This window comes from Tamandua tetradactyla, chromosome 11 (assembly GCF_023851605.1).
Source record: "Tamandua tetradactyla isolate mTamTet1 chromosome 11, mTamTet1.pri, whole genome shotgun sequence".
NCBI lineage: Eukaryota > Metazoa > Chordata > Mammalia > Pilosa > Myrmecophagidae > Tamandua > Tamandua tetradactyla.
Window position 1 is genome coordinate 17,698,387 of NC_135337.1, and position 10,585 is coordinate 17,708,971.

A 10,585-nucleotide genomic window follows, 5' to 3' on the forward strand; every position below is an offset into this window, starting at 1 on the left:
AAAAGTTGCCACCCACAGTTGGGTGAATCACATCTCCATGGAAACAATCAGAAAGATCCCACCCAGCAATACTGAATGAGGATTAAAGCACATGGCTTTTCTGGGGATACATAATAGCTTCAAACCAGCACAACAGGTATCTTCATTGCCCTTGTCCTTTGGACAAGGCTCATCCTCTGTCTCTCTCTCAGGGGGGTCTCTAGCCTCATCATGTGCAAAAAAGCAGCTCAGTGAATCCCTCATTGACTAGGTCATTCCAATCATGCCCAATATCATATGCCCCTTGAGATGCACATCAACATGGGTAACATAAATGGTGCCTTTCCCACCACCAGTTCTTCAGAAGGGACCCTTACCCACACCAGGGTAAGGGAACTTTTGATTTCCCAATGTCACTCCCTTCATCAATCTGACAAGACTATTAAACCATTGGTGTCAGCAAATAGGTACATGGGTGTGCCTGGATCTGAGGATTCTGGGCCTGAGAACAGCTTCCAATTCAATCCGTTGAACAATTTTTCTAGTGTCAGAGACGATATATAATTTGACCAAGCAAAGGAAACAGAAGCTGTTGCCCAATGGATGCCAGATGGCTTCAGCTTGGCTGATCCATCAGAGTACCAGCACAGAGCATTTGGTGGGAATCCTTGAGTCAGGTGCCAAGCTAACCATGCAGAGAAGGAAGAGCTTTCATCTGGAGGTGCAACAGGATCATTGTTGAGGGGGGAATCTATCTCCTCCTCTGTTGGTCAACATGTCACTCTCTGGGGCTAGTGTAAGTGTAATGCTGAAGTTACCACTTCCATTTGATGGTTCACTATTGTTGAGCACTGCCAGCAACAGTGTTCTGATGATCTAAGACCCAGTATTTCTGGCCTTAGGAGGAGCTAACAGCTCTTGGTTATCTTGATTTCTATTTCCACCAAGGCTTAATACCATGCCAGCAGTTGCCTCTCAAATGGGGAGAGCATCCTTGGCTGCAACTGGGAGATTCTTGGTCCAAAAACACAGGGGTCTGTGAATTCTTACTGCTCTTTCCTTCTGCCAGAAGGACCAGTCATCATAAGTCTGGGTGGTACAAACCTGTAGCTTGAATGAAGAGTCAGGCTTTCCAGTTTCTAGAGGCAAGAATGCTGAAATAGCTACTTTACCTCTTTGAAAGCCTTTTCTTCTTTCTCCATTCTCTGGTGTAAAGTACCTGACTTCATGTCACCTGATATAGGGGTTCTAAGAAGATACAGAGATAAGGGATATCTTATTTTAGAACTTCAAACTTTAATTTAATAAATTTATACATCTGGCACTGATGTACAAATAACCCAATCAGCTTGTGGACCTCTTTTCTAGAGGTGGGTGACTATATGGCCGTTAATTTGTCCTGCACAGTGTTAGGAATCTGGTGCTTGGCTTTGGCCCACACACTTCCTAGAATGGTGACCTATGGGACTATCCTTGTGTCTTGTTGGGATTTATGGTCCAGCCAGACATTTGAAGCCCAGTTAATAATAAGCAAATTCCCTGGGTAGTTTGCTTTTTGCTTTGGTCAATTTATATTATGTCATCAATATAATGGAAAACTTGGAGTAACTTTGGCAGGGGTAGCTTACTCAAGTCTTGTCCCTTTAGTGGCAGATAGTGAAAGAGCTTAACTACACATGCAGCAGTAGAGGGAATGTTTGTTGAAGGTATTATCACCAGAAAGCAAATTGTACCTTTTCTCCCTGAAGTGGAATGGCAAAATAAGGTGTTTTCCAGATCAATAACTGCATTGTAAACATTGGTGGAGGCCATAATGGTGTCTGAGAATCATAATATCCAGGACTGCAAGTGCCAAAGGGGACTCTTTTGCTTTCAAGTACTGATAGTCTATAGTTACTCACCATCCTCCACTTGTCTTTTTCACTGGCCATACCAGGCTATAATAGGCAAACATACTGGAGAGGACACCTGCAGATATAATGTCCTTTATGAGCACAGCAATGTCCTTTTCCCCACCAGGGAGGCAATATTGCCACTGTTGGGCAATGCAATAAGGAGATGGGAGCACTGGGGGTGCACAGTTCAATGAACTGTGATGGTGAGAATGTGCTACAGTAGGGGAGCATATGTGTGCAATCACTGCTGAAATATGCAACAGCACAGGATATCAATTTCTATAATTCATTTTCTACTGAGAAACACAACAGCAGTGGCCAAATCATCAAAAGGATCAACCCACAGGGAAGCTATAACCTCTCCTCCCTATACCTATATGGAATGTCTGAAACCTCCCAACACTATTTATAGACCCTTCCCTCTGCATCTTCTGAAATGATGGTGACCTTGATGTCTGCATTAGAAAAAGCTGTAAAGATTTCTTCACTTTTCTGAAATTGTGCATGCACTGGGACATATGCCATTCAATATCCAGGGTTAGTTGGGGTCCTTGCCACCCCCAAGGCCATTCTCATTTTAGTCAAGACTGGATAAAGATATTCCTCCCATAGAACAAACTCTTCAGTTGGGGCCAGAGGACAGGTGGGAAATCTGCAGGATGCTCCTCCTCCTCTACTACCAATATCTGGAATTGTGGGGAGGGGGTCAGGCAAGGGCAGATTGTCTGAAGTTCTTCATTCAATGCCCTGTCTGTCATGTCCTTTGGAATCTTTGTCTTACTGGTTACAAGAATGTAGCTTAGCATGTGAGAGCCCTAGAAAGAAGAGGCAGTCATCAGCTTATCCTGCAGATTTTAGTACTTGCTTGCACCTTCTGCCAACTGATCTGGCTCCTCTATTAGTTATCACGAAAGCCATCTCCAATTATAGATGTCCTTGACTTGAGGTTGGAGTAATAAACCCTCTTGATTGTTTCTCCCAGGAGAAGTCCTGGGGTGAGGAGAAGATCAAGTTTGTGGTCCAATTCAGGAGGTCCTTTTCTAATAAAATCCCATCATCATTCCACCCCAAAATGGGAAGCTGTTCAGGGGCTGCATCACAGTAGCAGGTATGGGGCATCCACATGCCAACACCCAGCTGTCACAGCATGACCATAACATCCTTCTCATTATTTCAATTTTTAGTTGGAATTTAGGGGAATTCACCCAATGTGAAATATGTTTATCTGATTTTCTGAAAGGTCAAATCAAACAGAAGCTGCAACCATGGAGGACCATGGCTACACCATCAACTACTCCCTCTCCACACCTTATGTGCCAGTTTGAAACTGTTGTGTACCCAAGAAAAGATATGTCCTTTTATCCTCATTCAGTATTGTTGTGTGTGATGTTTTTTATTGTTTCCATGGAGTTGTGAACCACCCAGTTGTGAGGATGGGGCTTTTTGATAGGGTTGTTTCTATGGAGATGTGTCTCCATTCACTCAAGGTAGTGTCACTTATTGGAGTCCCTTAAGAGGGAACCATTTTGGAAAGAGCAGGCAGAACACACACAGCCATAGACCTTTGGAGATGTAGAAAAAAAATGTCCCTGGGAAAGTTGTTTGAAGAATCTTGTAGAGAAAGCTAGCAAACCCATTTTCTTCCTCAGCTGACAGAGAAACCTAGAATGCCAACAGCCCTTTCTTAGGAATAAAGGTATTTTTCTCTGGATGCCTTATTTTGGACATTTCTATGGGCTTAGGAATGTAAACTTGCAACTTAATAAATCCCTTTTTAAAAAACCATTCCATTTCTGGTATATTGCATTCTAGTAGCATTTAGCAAACTAAACCACCTTGACACATCCTCCCTTAACTCCACCTTATCACAAGTTTAGTGGGGCTCAAGGTTGTCTTGAGGCAGTCAAGATTCCCCCATTCAGCCTGGTAAATCCAGGTGGTAGTGGTGCTCATCATAAAGTCAGTAGAATCGTAAGAGGAGATCTTCTCCAGGCTTCTATCCAGACCTATATTTCATATACCATGGGATATATGGGATACAAGAATTACACAAAAAACTTTATAGAAACTTATACTTTCATTTTCACTTCCAGGTCCCCAACTTCGGTACTAATAGTCTCTTCAATAATGACCGGCCTCACACTATGCTCAAGATCGCTGGCTTACAAGTTCGGTCAGTTGCCACAACAACTAGAATTCAGGTTCTCAAATGACAGGTCCAGTCCTTAGTGGATCATCAGCAAAAACTAGAAGCTGAACTTCTTCTAACAGAGGAGTGACACCAGGAAAGAAGAGGAACTGGAAAACACAAATTCATTTAACAATGAACTTAAAAAGTTGTGTGGTTTTAAGGTAGAAGTGGATATGGAGAACATTGCAGCTAAAATTACACAAGCAGAGGAGCAGGGCCACAAAAGGCAAGAGGAAAGAGAGAAAGAGACAGAAGAACAAGCTGAATGCAGACGAAGCTGTATTATTTCTGAGGACAAACAGGCAGCTAATAAATTCAAAGAAAATGAAGCTGAGAGCACTCCAATGGAGAGAGAGCAGAGAGATACACCTTGAAGAAATAACTGAAGGTCAACAGAACGATGAAGAAGGCACATCTACTGAGGACAGTGAGAGTGGGAAGCAGGGGGCCAACAGTATGACAGAGAAAGGAAACAGTGATAGCAATATTGACTCAGAGAGAAAAAGTACAATAATGGAAGAGCCCCCAACAGACCCCATGCAGAAGAGGAGGAAAAAGAACAAATGTTGCCTTATTTTATGTGTTCTAAATACCTTTTAAAGTGAAATGTTGTTTTCTGAAATTTAAAAATTATATCACTGGCATGAGTGCTAGAATGCCTTCTTCCAGAATATGAACAACTATAAAAGGCTGAGTTTGGAGAATGTACACTGGATTGTAGAAGCCCCAACATCATTAATTTCAATGTGGAACATGCTATTTAACTCTCTGGCATTCAGGGAGGAATTTTCAAAGTCCCATTTATCACCAGCCTTCCCCCTAGAGGACAGAGAGAGTACACGCTAGGGCATCCAGCTGTGGTTCGTTTCTTTACCCAGGCTGGTAGGGTGGGGATGACCTCTAGTTTAGGCTGCAAGGCCAAGAGACTATGTTGCTGAAGAAACTCCGGTACAAAAGGAATACAAGAGCAGTTTTAAAAATGACCAAAAATCAACTCATTCCATATTTCCACAAGCATTCTCCTCACTGCACTAACATCTGTGGAATGTGGTGCTATATGGTGTGTTGTAGCAACAAAGGCTTAAGCACAACTTCCAGTAAGTGACAGTGTTATTACATACAGAACATAAAGGGTCCAAAAGAGCAAAGGAAGACATCTTATCAGGCAATCTTCCAAGGAGGCAAATTGCTTCAGTTAGGGTTGGTGAATGGCAGCTCTACACACCTGATACCTTATCAGAGAGGAGAGATAAATGATTGCAGCCTGAGAGCAGAGTATTTATACAATTCATGGAAGAGGGCGCCTGTCATTGAGCAAAAAACATGCTTCAAGTGACCTTTGTGCAGAGATTACACCCTGGCAAACAACTGGGGTTATTTCTTCCATATTTCTGGGCTGAAGCTATGGTCAGACCATTCCATTAGATGTAATATCTCCTTAGCATTGTGGAATGGAAACACACTGAAGCATCTGCACACAACAGAAAAGGAAAGGGGCAGGCAATGGCTGAGAGATACCTTTAGGTTTTCCCTCTCTCCCTACTTCTCCATCAGGCAGAGAGGGAAATTTACAGCTTTAATTGCTTAGATACAAAAAGGAGAAAAATCTCAAATCAGAGACTTAACCTTACAATTGGAAGATCTAGAAAAAGAAGAGCAAACCAAACCCAAAGTAAACAGAAGTGAGGAAATAAATAAAATTAAAGCAAGATAAAATAGAGAATAGAACAAAAAGGGCAATAAAGAGAAGTATAAAGCTCGAAGTTCATTATTTGGAAAGAACAGTAAAATGGACCACCCTATAGTTAGACTTACAAGGATAAAAAGAGGAAGGACTCAAATAACTGAAAACAGAAATTGAAGTAGGTCATTACTCCCTACCCCACAGAAATAAAAATAATTCGAACAGGATACTATGAACAAGTGTACATAGTAAGTAATCCCATAATTTAGATAAAATATGGACAAGTTCCCAGCAATACCCAAACTACCTAAACTGACTCAAGAAGGAATAGGAGAGCTCAACAGACTAATAATGAGATTGAATCAGTAATCAAACACCTCCTAAAAATAACAACAAAAAATTCCCAGACCGGAAGACTTTATTGCTGAATTTTATCAAAAATTCCAAGAAGAGGGCCACAGTGGCTCAGCAGGTAAGAATGCTTGCCTGCCATGCCCGAGGACCCAGGTTTGATTCCCAGCACCTCCTCATGTAATTAAAAAAAAAAAAAATTCCAAGAAGAATTAACTTCAATCTTGCTCAAATAGTTCAAAAAAACTGAAGAGGATGGATCACTTCCTAGCTCATTCTATGAGGCCAACATTAACCTAATACCAAAGACAGAAAAAGATTCTACAAGGAAAGAAAATTACAGGCCGATTTCCCTTATGAGCATAGAAGCAAAAATCTTCAACAAAATACAAACAAACTGATTCCAAACAACAGATTTAAAATCTTATATTATGATCTAGTGGTTTTATCCCTGGTATTCAAGGGTGGTTCAAAATAAAATCAATTAATCTAACAATTACATTGATGGAGCACACCACATTGTGCTCCATCAATACACCACATTGATGGAGCAATGGACAAAAACCACATGAATGAACATTTCAATTGATGCAGAAAAGCATTTTTGACATTTTTGAATTTTGAGAAAATTCAGCACCCTTTCTTGATAAAAACCTTCAAAAATTAAAGAAAGAAGGAAATTTCCTCAATATGATAAAAGGCCTATAGGAAAAACCCACAGTTAATATCATACTTAATTTTAAAGTATTGAAATCTTTCCCTTTAGAACCAGGAAAAAGACAAGGATGCTCACCACTACCACCGCCATTCAACATTGCCCTGAAGTTCTAGCCAGAGAAATTATCCAAGAAAAAGAAATAAATGGCATCCAAATGGGAAAGGAAAAAGTAGAGTTTTCCCCACTCATGTATTACATGATCCTACATATAGAAAATCCTGAAAAATCCACAGCAAAGTTAATAAACCTAACAAACAAATTCAGCAAAGTAGCATGATACAAGATCAGAATGTAAAAATCATTAGTGTTTCTATACATGTAATGAACAATCTGAAGAAGAAATCAAGAAAAACATTCCATTTATAATGACAACTAAAAGAATCATATATAGATAGATAGATAGATAGATAGATAGATAGATAGATAGATAGATAGATAGATATGAATCGATTTAGCTAAGGCTATCAAGGACTAGTAAGGTATACGTACAAAATGTTGCTGTTCTAGTTTCCTGGCTGCTAAAACAAGCACCAAACAAAGATTTGCTTAAAAAAAATGGGAATTTATTGGCTAATTGTCTTGAGGTTAGGAAACGTAAAAATCAAGGCATCATCAAGGCAGTGCTTTCCCCCGAAAAAATGTGACATTCCGGGGCAAGATGCTGTAAATCCTTAGTGTTTAGCTTTTTTATGTTACATGACAGTGAACTTGGCAGCCTCTTCTGGCTTTTTAATTTCATTGACTTTTTGCTTCTGGCAGCTCCCTGTGACTTTATCTCTGAGGCCTTCCCTATAAAGCTTCCAATAAGAGGATTAAGACCTATTCTGATTTAGTTGTTCCGCACCTCAACTGAGGTAACCCTGTCAATTATCCTGTTTACAATTGTTCACACCCACAGGGACGGAGAAGGGATACAGTGAAGGTAAAATAACTTCAGAGGCAGAACTATGGAAGCTGAAGTCTGAAGTCAAGAATCCACAGGCCGGGAAAGCAGACCCCCCCTCCCCCATCCAGACACTAGGAGAGGGTGAGTTTGCCCCGAAAGCAGAGGCTGGGCCTTCCACCTCCTTGCAAGGGAAGAGTTGTGCAGCCTCAGGCCTCGGAGAGGGTGGAGCACATTCCTTGAAGATTGGGGAGAGCCTGGATGCCACCACATGGTGGGGGAGGTTAAGCATGTGACCCAGAGATGGCAGAAAGCCCAGGTGCAGCCCCAATGTTTGCAGAGGGTGGAGCAGAGAAAAAGGGGGTCTCCCCAATGTCCCCCAAGGTTGCATTTGGAGAGAGACAGGCCACCACATAAGCCCTTGGAAAGGGTGGGATTGCTGCTTTCCAAAGCCCTCAAGATAAATGACTCCCAGACTTTGAAATCTAATGGAATTTGCCCTGCAGGTTTTTTAGACTCTCCTTGGGTCTGTTGACCCCTGTGTGCTCTCCAATTTCCCCATATGGAAATTTATCCTGTGACTGTCCTGCCTTTTGAATATTGACAGCAGATAACTTATTCTGAGTTTTACAGATCCAGAGCCAGAGGAGAATTTTGTCATAGGACACACCGTGCCTATAACTAGCTTTTATGAGACTTTGTACTGGTTTTTAACCTTGTATTGTATTTGTCTTGTTACTGAAATGGTTTAAAGCTTTTGTGATATTGTGATGGAGTAAAAGTATTTTGTATATTGGAAAAACATGTCTTTTTTAGGGTCTAGAGGGTGGAATTTGCCTGTTTGAAAGGATTCTGAACCGTAGAAAAACCATGTTTTAATCTTGATCCATTTTATGAAGGCAGTCATTTCTTTTAATTCCTATTCAGTACTGTAGCCTAGAAACTTGTTTAGATTATCTCCACTGAGAGGGAGATGTGACTCCACCCATTATAAATGGATCTTAATTAGTTTACTGGAATCCTTTAAAAGAGGAAGCATTTTGGAGAGAGAAAAAGATTCAGGAGAACCATGAGAGCCCCACAGCTGTAGACCTTTGGGGATGAAGAAGGAATACACCCCCAGGGGAGCTTCATGAAACAAGAAGTGTGGAGAGAAAGCTAGCCACATTCCCATGTTCACCATGAGCCTTTACAGTTGAGAGAGAGAATCCCGGAACATCATTAGCCATCTTAAACCAAGGTATCTTTCCCTAGATGTCTTAGATTGCACAATTTTTATATACTTGCTTTAATTGTGACATTTTCACAACCTTAGGACTCTAAACTTGCAACTTAATAAATTCTTCTTTATAGAAGTCATTCTGTTTCTGGTAAATTGCATTCCAACAGCTAGCAAACTAGAACACCAATTTAATGCACATTCAATTAAAATTCTATTAGCCTTCTTTGAGGAAATGGGAAAGCCAACCATTAAAGTTATATTTATGGGTTAGGAGCCTGAAATAGTCAAAACATTTTTTGAAAAAATAAAAACAGGTTGGAGAATTGACACTTCCCAATTCTAAAACTTACTATAAAGTTACAGTAAACAAAACTGTGCCATATAGACACAAAGACAGACATATACACCAATAGAATTCAACTGGGAGTACAGAAATAAACCTTCACATCTATGGTCAATTGATTTTTGACAACAATGACAATCTTAATCCATGGGGAAAGAATAGTTTCAACAAATGGTGTTAGAGAACTTTATAACCATATGCAAAAGAACCATGGTGAACCCTACCTCACACCATATGCAAAAATTGACTCAAAAAGGAGCAAAGGTCTAAATATAAGAACCAAACCAATAAAAATATTTGAAGAAAGCATAGGAATGATCTTCAGGGCCTTAAGAAAGGCAATGATTTCTTAAACTTTATATCAGATGCACAAGCAACATAAATAAATGGGACTTCATCAAAATTAAAAATTTTACAAATCGAAAAACTTCATCATGAATATAAAAAGACAACCTACAGAATGGGATACATATTTTGGAAACACATAACTAGATAAGGATTTAATATCCAGAATATATTAAGAAATCCTACAATTAAAAAAGCAAAAAGACAAACAACCCCATTAAAAATGGGGAAAATGCTTGAATTGTTATTTTTCCAAGGAAGATACATAAATAAGCACAAGCAAAGACTATTAACATCATTAGACTGATGGGGGAGTCATGGATAAGTCTAATGGCCATCTCCCACCCCTTACCTACCCTCCCCACCTAGTTTTCTGTTGTGTACAGATGTTTTATTATGTTTCCTTTCCACAGCCTGTATGAGAAATTAGATCTAACAGGGCAGCTTGACCATACCTTAAACCTGGAAACCAGGAACAAGTAATCCTAGCTGCTTATCAAGGTAGAAACTGTCAATAGCAGAGCCCCTGACCCTGCTTAGTGTAAATACCCACTGCTAGCAGCACAGGTCTGTCCCTCATCTTCAGTGTGAAGTGAACCTTGCAGAGCTGTTTTCATCAACCATGACCTGGACAGTTGGTCTTTCCCTGCTGTTTTGGACACTCTGTGCTATGTAAGCAATAAAGCATCCTTTGCTGAAAGTCCCAGAATGCACTATATCACAATTTATTCCACACCACTATTAGGGAAATGCAAATCAAAACCACACTGACATACAATCTCACACCCATAAGAATGGCTTCAATTAAAAAAACATAAAATTGCAGGTGTTGGAGAGGATGTGGAGAAATAAGAACACTTTTGATGGTTGGTGGGAATTAAAATTGTGCAACATCTGTGGAAGATAGGTATAATTCTCTAGTTAAGTATAGAATTACCACATGACCCAGCAATCCCACCTCTAAATATATACCT

The 10,585-nt window shown here is 40.2% G+C and overlaps 1 pseudogene; it reads left to right on the forward strand.

Moving 5' to 3' along the window:
- The first annotated feature begins 300 nt into the window (after window positions 1–300).
- LOC143649077 (SWI/SNF-related matrix-associated actin-dependent regulator of chromatin subfamily E member 1 pseudogene) lies at window positions 301–4,665 on the forward strand (annotated as a pseudogene).
- Window positions 4,666–10,585: the final 5,920 nt, after the last annotated feature.